Source organism: Rhinatrema bivittatum, chromosome 7 (assembly GCF_901001135.1).
Source record: "Rhinatrema bivittatum chromosome 7, aRhiBiv1.1, whole genome shotgun sequence".
NCBI lineage: Eukaryota > Metazoa > Chordata > Amphibia > Gymnophiona > Rhinatrematidae > Rhinatrema > Rhinatrema bivittatum.
In genome coordinates, this window is record NC_042621.1 from 62,526,318 (window position 1) to 62,545,178 (window position 18,861).

The following is an 18,861-nucleotide window of genomic DNA, read 5'->3' on the forward strand; positions in this document are numbered from 1 at the left end:
TCGCTCCCTGACCCCCGCTGGACCTCCAGGAACTTTTGGCCAGCTTGTGGGGGGCCTCCTGACCCCCACGAGACTTGCCAAAAGTCCAGCGGGGGTCCGGAAGGACCTCCTGCCGTCCAATCTTTTTCGTCTATGGCCGCCGCCATTTTTCGGCGCCATTTTGGAAAATGGCGCCGGCTGAAGACGACAAGATTCAGAGCAGGAGCCCGTTCCGGACCGCTGCCGTTCCGGACCGCCGCTGGACCCGCAGGTTATTTAAGTTATTTGGGGGGGGGTTCGGGAGGGTGGGGGATTTAATTTAAAGGGTCGGGGGTGGGTTTTAGGGGGTTTTAGTGTGCCGGCTCACGATTCTAACGATTTATAACGATAAATCGTTAGAATCTGTATTGTATTGTGTTCCATAACGGTTTAAGACGATATTAAAATTATCGGACGATAATTTTAATCGTCCTAAAACGATTCACATCCCTATTAGATTGTCCCTCATGACAAGAAGCTATCTTAGACTAGAAGGCTATAATGAATAGCTATAACAGGGTGGCCAACCTTTCATACATCAAGAATCACAAAATCACAGAAACAGAGAGTTGCCATGTCTTTCACGAGCAGGGCGAGAGGGGAAGAATGCCCCCTTCTATAAGAAAAAGCCAACTCTCTTTGTTTCTCTTTAAATCCCCCAGCACTCTATCTCTCTCTCTGTTCCAGACATTGACACCCATACATACACACACACTCTCCCAGAAACTAAAACACCCATGTACACACACTCTCTCTCCCAGATACTGATACCCATACATACATACACACACACACACATACATACTCTCTCTCCCAGGCACTGACACCCATGTACACACACACACACATTCTCTCTCTCTCTCTCCCAGACATAGACACCCACACATCCATACACATACTTTCTTTCTCTCTTTTTCTCCCTCTCCCAGACACTGACACCCATAAACACACACACATTCTCTCTCCTAGACACTAAGGGGGGGTCATTTTCCAAGGTGTTATCGCGGGAGATAAATTCGCAAATCACGCTAACAGCCATTAACGCGATTTGCGAATGCAAATTCGTCATTTTATATTCAGGGGGTGGAGCATATGTAAAACAGTTATCGTGTGCCGTGAAACAGCCGCAGCTAATAGCTACAACGCTTTCATTTGCATTACGTTGTGTGCTACGGGCCAGTAAAGGGTTATCGCGGTCCACGACAATTCCAGAGAGAGAGAGAGAGAGAGAGAGAGAGAGAGAGAGAGAGAGAGAGAGAGAGAGAGAGACTGAGACTGCCTTGCTATAGTGCCTATGCCCTAGACAGGTATTTGTATCCCTATGGGAGGGCCACCTAGTAACTCGAGGTCGGGATTAGGTATGAGCGTAGGGGGTTGTGGGCCACTTTCACATTCAACATGAGACGTACGGAAAGAACAGTGGTCTCTAGTGAAGATTTGCTGGCCGTCGGAGTGAGGAAACTCACGCCAAGAAGAGATTTGGGCAATGTTCTCTCCACCTAGCTTGATGGACACTCTACCTGGGCAACAACAAGCTAGGTGGAGAGAACGTTGGCCAAATCTCTTCTTGGAGTGTGTTTCCTCACTCCGACGGCCAGCAAATCTTCACTAGAGACCACTGTTCTTTCCGTACGTCTCATGTTGAATGTGAAAGTGGTCCCCAACCCCCTACGCTCATACCTAATCCCGACCTCGAGTTACTAGGTGGCCCTCCCATAGGGATACAAATACCTGTCTAGGGCATAGGCACTATAGCAAGGCAGTCGCAGTCTCTCTCTCTCTCTCTCTCATATTACATGTTGCTTGCAGCACCTAAGAGTGGAAATAGGCTGTTTGGACACTTTCGTGTACTGCGATGATTCATTGGTTGTTTTATTGCGGTGCACGATGTTTTCGCCATTTGCGAATCCAGTTCCGCAAATGGCGACAACATCGCGTGACGCGATATTTCCCCGCTGCACGAAAAATGCCTTATTTGCATGGGACACGCCCCCTCATGCGTTACCACTGCGATATTGGAAAATGAGGCCCTAAGACACCCATACACATACACTCTCTCTGTCCCAGACACTGATACCCACAAACACACACTCTCTCTCTCTCTCTCTGTTCCAGACACTGACACCCATACATACACACACACACACACTCTCCCAGACACTAAGACACCCATGCACACACACACACTCTCTCACCCAGACACTGCCACCCATGCACACACACACACACACTGCCATTAGCAATGGTAACATGGAATAGACTTAGTTTTTGGGTACTTGCCAGATTCTTATGGCCTGGATTGGCCACTGTTGGAAACAGGATGCTGGGCTTGATGGACCCTTGGTCTGACCCAGTATGGCATGTTCTTATGTTCTTACATTCTCTCTCTCTCTCTCCCAGACATAAAGCCACCCACATACTCTCTCTCCCAGACACTAACACATCCATACACATACTTTCTCTCTCTCTTTCTCCCTCTCCCAAATACTAGAGATGTGCATTAGTTTATCACGAATTAGGCAATTTCAATTAAATTGCCTAATTCATCATGGTTCGGGGGACGCGAATCACGAAAAGGATTTTCCCCGAACTTCGGGGAAAATTTGTTTTTCGGGTTAGTGCGGGGGGGGGGGAGGGGCACATTTATTTAAAAAAAACAAACAAACCCACCCCAACCCTTCAAATTTACTGTATTACAACCCCCACCATCCTGATCCCTCCCCAAGACTTACTTAAAGCCCTGGCGGTCCAGCAGGGTCCCACGAGCAATCTCTCCCTCCAGGCTGTTGGGCTGTTGGGCCTACTACGAATCAAAATAGCGCCGATGGCCCTTTGTCCTTACGATGTCACAGGGGCTACCGGTGCCATTGGTCGGCCCCTGTCACACGGTAGGAGCAATGGACAGCCGGCGCCATCTTGTGCTCCTACCATGTGACAGGGGCCGACCAATGGCAGAGGTAGCCCCTGTGACATCATAAGAGCAAAGGCTATCGGCCCCATTTTGATTACTGGCAGCCAACGGCGCAAGTGCAGGAGATCACTCCAGGACCCCCGCTGGACCATCAGGGACTTTTGGCAAGTCTTGGGGGACCTCCTGACTCCCCCAAAACACACACACTGTTATGTTTTGGTATGGATGTGAACCCTGGGTCAGAGTGAGAGGTTTCACCGCCCACAGGGAGAAGCCCCGTGGGCCTCACTGCTGGTAGGCGTGGTCTCAGTAGCTAAAACACAGCTGTAGTATAGACTTTATTATGGAAGAAAAAGATACCATAACCCGTGGAGCGGGGAATGTGGTAAAGTGCAGATCTTGAGCAGAACCCGTGGAGTGGGTACTGAAATCAGTTCTTAGCTGAGGGGTAAACCCAGGAAGGTACCTCAGATGAGACAATCCGGTAGTGATCTGCAGTGTGGGGTATGCCAGACAGTCTTCCCAATAGTGTAATAAATACCTCTGTGTACAGATACGGTAGTGGCCTGCAGCGTGGGGGTACACCAAGGATGACTGTACGAGGCAGATGGTGTAGAGGAGGTCTGAGGTCCTGGAGCCCAGAAGTACTTGAAGAAGAAATAGCAATCTTCCTGCAGCACAGGTTAGATGTAGCAAATCCTGCTGGTTGGAATGCGGTAGTGGCCCGAGGCTCGGGGTACACCGCAGAGATAATCCCAGTATGGCTTGGCAGAGATAAAGCGAGAAGAACTCACAAGGCTTGGTTCTAGAAGGACAAGACAGCAAGGCCCTCTGAGGAGCGGATAGCTTAGGAATGCGGAAGATCCCCCGAGGAGCGGGGGATCTTCCGCATTCCTTTTTCACTCAACGCACAATAAAGCTCTGGAATTTGTTGCCAGAGGATGTGGTTAGTGTAGTTAGTGTAGCTGGGTTCAAAAAAGGTTTGGATAAGTTCTTGGAGGAGAAGTCCATTAATGGCTATTAATCAAGTTTACTTAGGGAATAGCCAATGTTATTAATTGCATTAGTGGCATGGGATCTTCTTAGTGTTTGAGTAATTGCCAGGTTTTTGTGGCCTGGTTTGGCCTCTGTTGGAAACAGGATGCTGGGCTTGATGGACTCTTGGTCTGACCCAGCATGGCAATTTCTTATGTTCTTATGTTCAGGAAGTCCAAGGAGAAGTGGATTCAGCAACGAGGAGAACTCTTTGCTAACTCATGTGAGTGTAGGGCCAGTCAGCTTAAATACAGCGAGGTGGGGTCGTCATGCAAGGGGACGCCCCTGAGGTTCCCGCCATGATGTGTATTAAAGATGGCGGTTGGAATCGCCCATGCCGTCCCGGGGACGCCAGGGAGGTTGGCGTTCGCTGGCGGAAGCCGCCACTCTTCTGAGAATTGATGAAGTAGCAAGAAAAGAGGTGAGCATGAGAGGTCGCAGCCGTCTTCGACCGAATGGCACAGCACAAACATTCTCTCTCCCCTAGACACTAAGACATCCATTCACACAGACACACACACACACACACCTACATTTTCTCTCTCTCTCTCTCTCCCAGACACTAAGACATCCATACATACACACTCTCTCTCCCAGACACTGTCACCCATACACACACTCACACACACACTCATATTCTCTCTTCTCTTGCTACCAGACATAAACTCACATACTCACTCTCTCTCCAAGACAGAAAACACACACACACACACACACACACACACACTTATTCTCTCTTTGGAGTCATGCCCAGGTCTAAAGTTATCAGTATTTGTGTGGTTGGAAAACTTTAAACTAAATTGGCTATATTCATAAATAATATAACTGGTTAAGTGGATCTATTATATAAAAAAAAAGTCCTGCACACGTGTAGTAGCCTAAAGAACAGACACCCTGCCTCCCCCCCACTCATGGTCCTTACTGTGCTGAACCTCCCTCAGCTCACAAATCCCTCTGAAAGCAATTTGTAAATTAAAATGTTAGGGCTCCAAACAGTGGCCTCCCCCATCTTGGTGTTTCCTCTCCAATTCAGCATAATTGTACAGTAATGTCATCCTCCTCGTCTGACATGACTCCCTTCATCCCTTCATCCCAGTATCTTTTAAGAACTCGCTCAAGGTACACTCGCACCTCAAGCTCACGGCTTTCTGGGTTGCTGTGCCAGAAGCTCTGGAAGTGTAAGCCCCCTCTAGGCTTCCATGCGGTAGAGGGGCTTGGGAGCGTTACAACCCAAGCTTATTTTTCTGAAATCAATTTTTTTTTTTTCCTCCAACAATAACTTTTCAAACTCCCGTATTACTAATTTTACTAATAATATAATAAGGAGAGGGAAAATATATTCCCAAATATCATAAATTTGATAGACAAAATAATTAAATATATGTGAATAAAGAGACAGGTATCATATATAAAGGTGCCTTTATATATAAAGAGACAGGTATCATATATAAAGCTGCCTTTATATATGATACCTGTCTCTTTATTCACATATATTTAATTATTTTGTCTATCAAATTTATTATATTTGGGAATATATTTTCCCTCTCCTTATTATATTATTTCTATATCAGGAGAGGAGTTTTGACTTCTGTGTTTGTGATTACTAATTTTACTGTCATTTTATGAATTTTTAGTAACAATGTTTTACATGTTAGTTTATCACTTTTTAAATTTTACAACGAGTTCTCGGACCCTCCACATCAATAATTCCCTGTCATTTTATATTTTTAAGTAAGAATGTTTTTGTTGTTTCCTTTTATCATTGATTTAAATGCTTTCAGTGTATTTGTTTGCTATTAACATATTGATTACATTTTAGGAATATTGTATATTTAATAAATATACAATATATATATCATCACATTATCAAGACTAATAAATATTATTTATTAGTCTTGATAATGTGATGATAAATGTATTTAGGAATTGAAATGTATTAGAAATCTTATGATCTTGTTGTAAACCGTTATGATGGAAGTTACTGAATGATGGTATACAAAAGACTTATAAATAAGTGAATAAATAAATAAATGTTTTATGGACTTTTCTTCCAGGAACTTGTCCAAACCTAGCTACAAAAACAGCTGTTACCACATCCTCTAAATTCCAGAGTTTAATTATGCATCGAGTAAAAAATTATTTTCTCCTATTTGCCTTAAATGTGTTACCTAGTTACTTCATTGCATGTCCCTTAGACTTTATGCTTTATAAAAGAGTTAACAATCAATTCACATTTACCCATTCTATTCCACTCATGATTTTATAGACTGTTATTTCTCTCCCAAGCTGTCTCTTCTCCAAGCTGAAGAGCTCCAATTTCTTTAGCCTTTTCTCAACCCCTTTATCAATATGGTCACCCTTATCTGATCCTTTTCTATCACTGCTATATCTTGAGATGTGGTGACCAGAATTGCACACAATACTCAAGGTACAGTCATATCACGGAGCGATACAGAGGCATTATGATATTCTCTGTTTTATTCTCCAATCCTTTCCTAATAATTCCTAGCATTCTATCTGCTTTCTTGGCCGCTGCCTCACACTCAGCAGAGGATTTTAACCTATTATCCACAATGATACTAAGATCCTTTTCCTGGGTGGCGACTTCCAAGGTGGAACCTTGCATTGTGTAGCTATAATTTGGGTTGTTCTTCCCTACGTCCATGACTCTGCACTTGCCCACAGTAAATTGCATCTGCCATTTGGAAGCTCAGTCTACCAGTTTCACAAGGTCCTCTTGCAATGTCTTACAATCCTCTTGTGATGTAACAACGTTGAATAATTTTACATCATCGGCAAATTTGATCATTTTCCCCATTTCTAAGTCATTTATAAATATGTTAAAAAGAAGTGGTCCCCGGTACATAACTTCAGGACACTCCACTATCCACTTTTCCCTCATTGAGACTATTGACCATTTAGCCCTACTCTCTGTTTTCTATCTTTTAACAAGTTCTTAATCCTCCTTTCCCGTGACCTTATAATTTCCTCAAGCATGTTTCATAAAGGTACTTTGTCAAACACTTTCTGAAAGTGACTCACCTTTATCCACATATTTATTCATGCTTTCAAAAAATGTAGCAGATTTGTGAGGCAAGACTTCCCTTGGCTAAATCCATTTTGATTTTGTCCCATTAAACTATATGTTCAGTAAATTTTATTTTTTTTTAAAATAGTTTCAACCATTTTTCCTGGCACTGATATTAGGTTCACCGGTACGTAGTTTCTTGGAATACCCCGGAGCTCTTTTTAAAAGCTTGCATTACGTTGACCACCTGCCAGTAGCTGATTTTAATGATAGTTTACAGATTTGCCAATAGTAGGTCTGCAATTTAATGTTTCACTCCTTTCAGGACTCAAGGAAGTATACCATTTGGTGCAAGCTACTGTAACTATCCAGAAGCCTCCGCAAACTACAATATTTGTCATAATCTTCTGCTTATAATTTCTATTTTCATGCAATGGCTTGCTTGTTTGAGGAGGTTTCTCCCCTTCATCTCATACACATTTTTCACACTATTCTACCCACCGAGTGCCAATCAAATAGTCCAAAGCATTACAAAATCAGTGTGAATAAACAATCAATAAGGTACCGTCATTAAGATGGGAAAGACTAACATTTTTCTGACTGGATTGCAGCATGACTTGTCTGCATGTGGCATAAGTCAGCAGAACCTCAAAGGCTCTTTTCTGACAGAGGTTTATGTGCTTGTTCTGTGTTTCCCTAGATGTTCACTTAGCATTGTGAGCCTCGCTCGTGAACTCTTCTCCATGAAAAATGACTGTAACATCCAGCGTCTGCTCAGTGCTTCCAACTCCTATTGTGCTGAAAGGTATTATCTTCTGGTTTCATGCTGAGATGAAAATTGGAAAAGAAAATATAGCTCTAATATTCTATCATTTGTGAAAATCTACATTGCATTCTTATGATATTTTCCCACTTGTCAGACTTTTAATAATAGTAATTTTTCACAAGGTTTCACAAAGAATGAGGCTGGTATGAGGCTCTGTGGCAGTGCTCTGTGTTGCCATGTGTGAGACCCGGTTTTGAGTCCAGATCTGGCTCCTGATCCTTGGGCTGACCGGGGCTGGGGAATGCTAAAGAGAAAGGGATAGTGTCTGGTGGTCATGCTCTGTACCTATCAGCTGGTATATAACATACTTGTACTGAAAGGGGCTGTGATCCATCCCTCACGACAGAGGACCATTGTTGTGGCAGTCAGGCTTAGATTGCAGGTAGGGGAAATCCCACCCCCCTACCCCCCCCAGATCAAGTAGAATGCTGAGCTGCAGGAAAAGCTGCCAGGCAATAAAAGGAATGATTTAAAACAGAAAGGAAGTTTGACAAGAAATAGTTAGGAGCTCTATTGTCAAAAAAAGTTCTCACATTTGATGCTATGGTAATAGCTCCGGGGTTGTTAAATGTCAGCAAATGTATTGTGGTTATTAAAAAATGCACAAAAAATTACATGTATATAAAAATAATTTCAGAAGCAATGGGGGCCTATCGCTGGTTCAGTGCTCAGGTTCCGAGAGGCTGCATTACTCAACAGCTGGGGACTCTGCCTCAGTGTATAAAGGGGGGGGGGGAGGGGCAGGGGGGATCCCTACACAGTAAGCCCAGCTGTGCAATGGTAAAATGTGTGCCCATGGGAGGAATCTGGTGAGACACACCTCTCGAGAGAGAGAGGAGGGCAGGAGGATAGCGACGGGGCACCTGAGCGAGTTCGGGGAGCCCAGGGAGCTGAAAAACATCTATCTTTGTTGCTCTGTACCCGCTGAAGTTATCTCGCATGGACTCTGACTCCCGATAAAACTGGAAGAGCTGCGGTGCGCAGCCGCCGGCGCGCAGCCGAAGCCACGCGCCCCTTGTAAATTTTTGTTTGCCTACTTATCTTTTCCTCCCCTAATAATTTATGGGTAGGAAAAGAAAAACAAAGTTTCTAACATTTTCGCTGGCAGCTACAGCAAGCAGAGGACCTATGGACTCCCATGTGGTTAGGCGAGTTGACCAATTTGAAAGATATCCTATACCGGAAATTTCCTTCTCATCTGGTTCCCCAGAGAGTCCAGCCCAGATGCAGTCACCTTTAATCCCATCAGAGGCTAATTTTCAAACCACGGTACAAGGGACTGGGAGGTTAGTAAATACTGTACAACCTAGTAATAATGTTACTGTGGAGAGTGGGAGGATACAAGACAGTGCAAGGATAAATTCAGCACAAGAATTGATGATAGAAGGAAAAATGAATTTAGAATTAATATACCCCCAGAATGCTACTTTAAGTGACATTTGGAGGGTTCTTTTAGATGTAAAAAAACTTTATCAAATTCTTGTTTACAACTAAAGCAGGATGTATTACAGATTAGGGATGTGAATCGTTTTTTGACGATTTAAAATATCGTCCGATATATTTTAAATCGTCAAAAATCGTTAGGGCCACGATACAATACCAATTCCCCCGATTTATCGTCAAAAAATCGTAAATCGGGGAAGGGGGAGGGCAGGAAAACCGGCACACTAAAACCCCCTAAAACCCACCCCCAACCCTTTAAATTAAATCCCCCACCCTCCCGAACCCCCCCCCAAATGCATTAAATTAACTGGGAGTCCTCCGTAGCGGCGGTCCGTGGCTAAATCGGGGGAAGGGGGAGAGCACGAAAACCGGCACACTAGATCGTGAGGTCTTCAGCCGGCGCCATTTTTCAAAATGGCCGCCGCAAAATGGCGGCGGCCATAGACGAAAATGATTCGACGCAAGAGGTCGTTCTGGACCCCCGCTGGACTTTTGGCAAGTCTTGTGGGGGTCAGGAGGCCCCCCCAAGCTGGCCAAAAGTTCCTGGGGGTCCAGCGGGGGTCAAGGAGCGATTTCCTGCCGCGAATCGTTTTCCGTACGGAAAATGGCGCCAGCAGGAGATCGACTGCAGGAGGTCGTTCAGCGAGGTCCGGAAATCTCGCGAGGGTTCCGGACCTCGCTGAACGACCTCCTGCAGTCGATCTCCTGCCGGCGCCATTTTCCGTACGGAAAACGATTCGCGGCAGGAAATCGCTCCTTGACCACCGCTGGACCCCCAGGAACTTTTGGCCAGCTTGGGGGGGCCTCCTGACCCCCACAAGACTTGCCAAAAGTCCAGCGGGGGTCCGGAACGACCTCTTGAGTCGAATCGTTTTCGTCTATGGCCGCCGCCATTTTGCGGCGGCCATTTTGAAAAATGGCGCTGGCTGAAGACCTCACGATCTAGTGTGCCGGTTTTCGTGCTCTCCCCCTTCCCCCGATTTAGCCACGGACCGCCGCTACGGAGGACTCCCAGTTAATTTAATGCATTTGGGGGGGTTCGGGAGGGTGGGGGATTTAATTTAAAGGGTCGGGGGTGGGTTTTAGGGGGTTTTAGTGTGCCGCTGGACCACCAGGTAATTTAAGGCATTTGGGGGGGGGATTTAATTTAAAGGGTCGGGGGTGGGTTTTAGGGGGTTTTAGTGTGCCGGCTCACGATTTTAACGATTATGACGATACTTTACACACACAAACGGCAACAATACGACTCCCTCCCCCTCCCAGCCGAAATCGATCGTTAAGACGATCGAGGACATGATTCACATCTCTATTACAGATTAATAGTAAGATTGAGAAACATGAGAGTCGATTAAATCAAATTGATGAAAATAGCAAGGTAATAAATACTCAAGTAACATCGTTACAAGTAGCTAATAATTCTTTTCTTAAAGACAGCTTAATAATACATCGTCATTTGGAAATGTTAGGGAATGAAAATCGTATTAGAAATTTAAGATTTCTTAATTTCCCGGTAACTAGATTGTTATCCTCCCTTGAACTATTGAAGAAATATTTGATAGAAATTTTATCTATAACTACGATTGATGAAAAAAGTATTTCTAAAATGTATTATATACCAAAATCAAGGATTTAATCTCAAGAAGGGATGGAAGAATTAGATATAGTACAGCGTGAATCACCAAATTTGACCATTCTTAGAGGCCTCTGTGGACAATATTCCCACCAGGGTGACTTTAATTGTTTCCTTTTGTAGAGAGCAGGACATAAGTCTGATTCTACAAAAATTCTTTAGAAATAAAGATCTACTTTATTGCGGACACAAGGTCCAAATTTTTCCGGACATAGCTCATAGTCCTCAGCTACGTAGGAAGCAATTTTTGATATTGAAGCCAAGGGTTTTGGCCTTAGGGGTGACTTTTTATTTGAGATTCCCATGTAAATGTCTAATTATCCTACAGAAAAATAAATTTATCTTTCAGGAGCCCACCCATCTTGAGACATTCTTGACTGATAAGGAACAGGGTTGAGGTAAAATGACTGTTAAGAAAAAATAATAAGTCTCTTTATAGTATAATTATACTAATTTGTTTAAGTAATATTGGTTACTTTTTCTTATATAACCTCCCATTATTGGGGACTATATATCTAATGTACTGAATTGTATTTTTTTGAGTAATATTTTCTATTTTTGTTTCTAGTACTAAAGATTAATTTCTTTGATTTTTTGCAAATGTAAATGAATTTGTTGAAAATCTGAATAAAATATAAATTAAAAAAAATAAAAAAAATGTGTGCCCATGAAAAAATGAATATGTTAGTAAAGATCTGGAAAAAATAAAATAAATAGCAAAACAAAAGTCAAAGTATATATATATATATATATATATATATATATATATATATATATATATATATATATATATATATATATATATTTAGATATTTTATATACCGCCATTCCTGTAATGATCACAATGGTTTACATATGTGACATTCATAATTATTAATCAACAAATCTTGATGGTTTATATAGGTAGTATTCATAAGCAGAGCTTAACATATCTCAAATGAAATGAGATGTTCCAATACATATTAAATTGCTTAAGGCAAGTAATACAGGAATATAATATAACAAATAACACAAAACAGTCTATATATTGTTTGAAGATTCTTATGATCTCTCATTCTTCCTCATGTTTCAATTAATATCTCTCATCTATCTTGTTATTGTAGTTCTTTACATTCTGATGATATTAAGTTAGATTATATGCATTTTTAATAGCCATGTTTTTTTATTTATTTATTTAATTTATTTATTTGGAGTTTTTTATATACCGATAGCCGTTTGCACATCGTATCGGTTTACATACAACTAATATTAGTTCACATTTAAATCTTTTTCTATCTGGCACACATGTAACACCTCAGGTACAGAATTCCAAAGCTTTGGACCTGCTATTGAAAACACACAATCTCTTACATAAGTCAGTTGTGTACTCCATATAGTGGGAACATTCAATAGTCCTTTATTTTGAGATCTTAGTGTTGGCTGGGGTGTGTATGGTTGTAATGTCATGCCGATCATACCAGTGTTACTAGAATGAATGATTTTAAATATTAACATTATTACTTTGTAATAGATTTCGGATTGTACAAGAAGAGTGATGGTGTGATGTGATCAAATTTCCTGGTTCCTAATAAAAGTCTAGCTGAGGCATTTTGTAATTGTTGCAATGGTTTCAAGAGACATGCAGGAAGACCGAGTAATAGAGAGTTAAAGTAGTCTATATTTGAGAAAATAACAGTTTGCAATACAGTATGGAAGGCTTCAAAAGTTTTTAGCTGGTGTAATATCAAAGAGACATTGTCCTTCAGATATAAAGTTTCTGATGGGACAATGAACTTTTAACAAGGTATTTAAGCAAAGAGGAGCATCATGTGTTAGAGCAGTGGTCCCCACCCTTTTTTGCACCAGGGACCGGCTTCAATCAAGACCATTTTTCCATGGCCCGGCAGGGCAGGGTGGGGGAGGGGTAGGGGCGGGGCTTTGGTCATATGGGGGCGGGTTTATGGAGGGGGTTGGATTTTAGTGCATACTTATCATTTAATTATGACACTCTTTCCCCCTCCACACTCCCCCCCACACACACACACACTCTTACTCCTCTGGATTTTCTCTTACACACACTCATGCTCTCACTCTCACTGGCTCCCTCACATACACACAAACACACACACCCAGGCAAGCTCCCAATCATTCTCACACAAACACACACACACAGGCAAGCTCCCAGTCATTCTCACACTGAACCTCAGGCAGGCTCCCATTCATTTTCACACTACACCCTCCCCATCCCCCAGGCATGCACACATTCATTCTCACACACAGAGACCCCCAGGCAGGCACCAATTTATTCTCACACACACACACATACACCACACACAGGCATGCACCTATTCTCACACATACAAACCCCAGGAAGACACCTATTCATTCTCATACACAGACACACCCTCAGGCAGGCACCCATGCATTCACACACATACACCCCCAGGCAGACTCCCATTCATACACATGCACACTCTAAAGGCAGAGACCCCCCCTCTCTTTGCCAGCAACCTCAGAGTCTCTCATTCCTCTGCTGCCACTGTCACTGCTGCCGTGTGGCTATTGGGGAGGTGCTGATTGCTTTTTCTGGCACTGAAGCCCATTTTGCTGCCTCCTCTGTGCAGGCTCCGTGGGCTTCCAGTTCCTTCATGCTGATCTCGTACGTGAGATCCGTATAGAGAAAGTGCTACTCTTACACATTCCCAGAGATTACATCAGTAAAAAATAATTTATTTTTTTTTACATTTGCTGTCTGATCTTAGTTTTCTAATCAGTTGGTCACAGGCTTTTTTTTTTCCACCTTCCCTTTCTTATATTTTTGACAATTCCTTTTATATTGTCTTTTTTTCTATTTCTTTTCTCGCCATCTGTCTTCTTCCATCAAACACACAGTCAGGTTCTCATTCTCACATGCTTTCTCTCTCTCTCTCTCTCTCTCTCACACACACACATATGCTCTCTCACATGCTCTCTCTCATACAATCATTCATACACACAGTCTCTCACTGGCACATGCTGACACACAGACTCTCTCTCACTCCCACATGCTGTCTTGCTCAAGCACAGGCTCTCACTGTCACATGCTGTCTCTCTCACACACACGGAGGCTCTCACATGCTTTCTCTGCAAACATTCAGGTCTTCACTCCCACACACAGTCTCTCAACTCACTCTCACACACTATCTCTCAACTCATCTCATACACGCACACATACATACTCTACAGGCCCTCAGCTTCTCTCTCACCTCTGGGCCTCTTCTTTACGGGTCGCCACAGGATGGGCTCTGCAGTGGCCCTGGTCTTCTTTGGCTGTGCTGCTTCTCTTCTGCACGCGGCTGATGCTCCTCCTCTTTCCTGCCCGTGCGGCTCCGGCAACATTTTTCTTCCAGGGCCGCGCAGGCAGGAAGGAGGAGGAGCACCTGCACGTTTAGACATGACCTTTTTCTTCGGGCCATGGTGACGTGAGCTCCACCACGGCCCTGCTGATCTTCTTGCTGTGTGTATCTGGCACACAACACAGCAGTAGTTCACCGCTCAGCCGCCAGTGGGATGAGGTCCACCAGCGGCCATCAGCGGCTTGGCACCCCCCTAATGCTTGGCACCCTAGGCGATCACCTAGTTCACCTAGTGCTTCCACCGGCACTGGGCAGCGGGCAGCATCCATCCCACAAAGTGTGCTCTGAGCCGCCGCAGAGCAGAGCAGAGCAGAGCACACTGTCAGTGTTTTGTGCTGGTCTGCGGCGGCACCGTGGACTGGCAAAAAACCCCCAATGGCCCGGTCCTGGTCCGCGGACCGGTGGTTGGGGACCCCTGTCTTAGAGCGTTATGTATTAAAACTAAAACCTTGTAATGAACTCTGTAATCAACTGGTACCCAATGTAGAACTGGTGAAATGTGATTGAACCTTGAAGTACCAGTTAAAATCCATGCAGCTGAGCGCTGGATCTTCTACAAGAATCATAAAGAATATTTTGGCAGTCCTAAGATTAAGGAGTTACAGTACAGTGGACCCTTGAGTTACAACCGGCTTGACATACAAACAACTTGGGTTACAACCAAAATTTTAGTTTTGAGTTACAACCAGTCTTGAGTTACAACCTGAATGCCTGCCAAGGCCATGTGTATCTGCTCATGCATGCGGTTGCTTCTAATTGGGCGTTTTTTCCTGTCAATCGCAATTTTTGGGACTTGGTGGGTGGGACTTCTGCTCTGCTGTTGCAGTGATTGGCTGCTGCTGCTGCCGATGAGGCCTGTCCATCTCAGGTGCATCCAGAGCTGCAAATGCTCACAGGAGCACATAGGCAGACCAGGCACGGCATTGCAACAAGCAACAGCATCACTGGTGACCAAGAAAGCTTCTGTGCAGCAGCAGAAAGGGAGAGTAGCACTCAGCTGGCTATAGCAAGGTATCAGTAGGGGAGGAATGAGTATACTGGGAAGGGAAAATGAGTGTTAGGGGGTCAGAGATGTGCTCTGAGGGGGTGGGGAGGGGGGGAATCCTCCCCCTCCTCCCTTCCTGCAAGTCAAAGATGTCAACTTGAATGGTGACTACAGGATGAAATTGTTGTTTCTGGTAGGCTAGGCACATTTTATAACTTTTTGGTGAGTACACTAGGGAAATTATAGATGTTTCTGGTAATTACGTACATTATACAACTCTTTTTTATTATGAAAATGTTTAAGGGGTGGTTTGGGAGGTTCGGAACGCATTGTGGTTAGTGCAGTTAGTGTAGCTGTGGTTAAAAAAGTATTGGATAAGTTCTTGGAGGAGAAATCTATTACCTGCTATTAATTAAGTTGACTAAGAAAATAGCCACTGCTATTACTAGCAACAGTAACATGAAATAGACTTAGTTTTTGGGTACTTGCCAGGTTCTCATGGCCTGGATTGGCCATTGTTGGAAGCAGGATGCTGGGCTTGATGGACCCTTGGTGTAACCCAGTATGGCAATTTCTTATGTTCTTATGATATAGTCCAGAGAAGGACTACATCATCCCTTGCCTGCTGTCTCTGGGCTGAACCAACTTCTCTTGCTATTCTATCTCGAGGCCCACCTGAGTCCTGCCGGCCCCGGCACCCAAAGGCTCAACCCGCGGGGAATGAGGGCTGGTATAGATGAAGCTCCAGCGGCCTCTGCCTATCAGCCCATTCTACCTGCCGATGATGGGGACCCATAGGTCCTTACCTACGGGTTGCGTCAACCCCACCTCGGCCCAGTGGTCCACCTCTGACACAACAATAGTGTGAGTGTATGAGTGAGTGCATGTGCACATAGTGGGTTAAGAAGGGCAAATTATTAATTAATCTTCATTTAAATAGAGATGTACAAAGAGGAACTTGTTTCCTCAGTCTCAGTCATTATGTGACATGACAAAGCTGAAGGTCAGTGTGGGTGTGTGTTGGGGGGTAGGAGTGTTCAGAAGTAGGGTTATTAATTGTTTGAGTTCATCAACTGGAATTAGTCTTGGTCTTCCTTCATTTCATCTATGGACTTGTAAACCTATTTTTCTTAGGGCAATCAGAACCATTCACTTATAGACTTAATGAGGCAAACCTAGGACTGTCATAGTCCGGGATATCCTGGGGCAATTTGGTAACCATGATAGAAGTCAAAGGTAATAAATAGGTTTTAAGGGACTATTTCCAACAGGATTCTTCTTATCTCTTCCCCTTTCCAAAAAAAATAAAAATATAGTTCTTTTAGAAATAAAACATACTTAGTTTAGTGTGATACCTTTATACAGTAACTGGGCTTCTTTTTTATAGGAAAACATTCTGAAGCAATGTAAGCAATGAAGACTTCTCAGAACCAATAGTCATAAAAAAAACAGCTTTAAAAGGCTTTGATACTTCTTTATTTGCCATGGGAATTTTTCTGCAGGCACTAAATCGTGTTGTACATGAATGTCCCATGAAGAGGTGTGAACAACAGGAATGAGCGCCTATTGTTCTTTTAAATACCTATTTCCTTTTCTTTTGACTAGGACTTTCTTCCTTTGTTATATAACAGAAAGGTTTATTTTTTTTCTCATCTTCTCCTGCTGCTAGTCAGTTTAATTAAGCGTATTTCGGGGATTTTTTTTTCTTTCTGATGAAGATAAGTGTTTATTAAATTAATTTCTGCATTAATGTGTTCCCTTCACAGTTTCCTACTGTGGAGACAACTGCTTCTGCAAATTATTTTATAAAGATGGCCGATTCATACTTTAATTGCTCTCATGCATTTTGATTCAATGCGTTCACTATTTAAGTGGTTTGTAAACGTCGACTTCTCTTGGTGGGGGCGCAGGGGAAGGGTCTTAAGTACATAAGTGAAAAAGTGGTCTACAGGTTCTGGATATAGAGCACAATTTATGAATAGAAGTGGTGCTCAGAGCCAGAGGGAAGCTGGGGGTGCATAGAGAAAGGCACAACCAGTAGAAGGTAGGTGATGCGTCTGAATAGGTCATTGGTGAGATCTCACCTAGAATTCTGGATCCAGTTTCAGAGGCTGTACCTCCCAATGGATATAGATCAGGTGTAGACAATCCAGAGAAAAATTACCAAAATTGTAAAAGGTCTACATCAAAAGTACTATGTAACTATGCTCTTTCTTCACTGACCTCATGAAGAGATCATAGCTCTTGAATGATAGCGCAGGCCAGAAAGAGAACTTAGCGTAAGATTTTTTTGTGTTCCATCCGTGAGAGAGCATCCAGTCCAGCACAGAGCCAGGGCATTTTCTGTAGCTATACTTTTGCTCTGGAACAATCTGCTATTTGCTATTAGGCAGGGCCGGTACTCTTCCTGTCTCACACACACACACACACACACACACACACACACACACACACACACACACACACAAATATGTGCTCCATCTCTTATATATACAAATACATGCACACACACATATATGCTCTCTCATTCATGGGCCTCACCTTCTTTTCTTCCACTTGTTCCCCCAGTAGTCCTGGGCCCACATCTTCAATTTGGCCTCCATTGGGTTGGGATCATAAGGTGGTCACCACTCCACTGTTAGGATTTGTGGGTTTTGTGGATCCTTGGCCCGAGGTGGAGGTTGATGGAACCTGAGGGAAATGGGCCCCACAGGTCCTCACCATTGGGAGGCGAGGTCAGCTGCAGCAAGGAACTGACTATAGTTCACTGCCACGTGATCGCAGGTACCTGCACTGAGATATACTGTGAGGCGCCCTGAGGAGCGGGACAGAGAGGCACAGTCCAAGGGAGTCACAGGCAGGGCTGAAGGTACGATGTACCAGAGAGAGAAGCTCCCGGGCAGAGGTGCGCTGGGCAGGCCCCGAGGAGTGAGGAGCGTGGAGACAGGATCTCTGAAGGAGTCATGCAGAGACTGTCCCGAGGGGCGGGACAGCGAAGCAGTAGTATCTGGTGATGACATAAAGGCTGCCCCGAGGAGTGGGGAAGCGCAGAGTCAAGTCTCTGATGTAGTGACGTAGGCTGCACCAAGGAGCAGGGAGCGTAGAGTAAATCCACTGGTGTAATGATGTGGAGACTGCCCCAAGGAGCGGGGAAGTATAGAATCAAAGTCTCTGATAAAGTGACGTAGAGGCTGCCCCGATGAGCGGGGTAGCGTAGAGTCAAAGTCTCCGGTGTAGTAAGGTAGAGGCTGCCCCCAGGAGCAGGGAAGCATAGAGATGAGATCTCTGAAAGACAATGCTGAGGCTGCCCCGAGGAGTGGAAAAGCAAACCAGCAAGTTTTCTGGTGAGGAGCACAGGGGCAACCCCGAGGAGCGGAGAATTCTGGAGACCAGGTCTCCCGAGAGTAAGCACAAGCAGGACCCTGAGGAGCGGGTATCCGAGCCAGAGTCCACAACAGGAGGTAGAGATCTATATGAACCACGGATCTGGAGAGACAGGGACAAGCACCAGTGAAGCGAAGGAACTCGTTGCCAAATCAGTTTGCATAGGCCAAAGGAGGTGCTTAAATATCCCAAGATGATGAAGTCATCAGTCGGGGATGGCCCAGAGA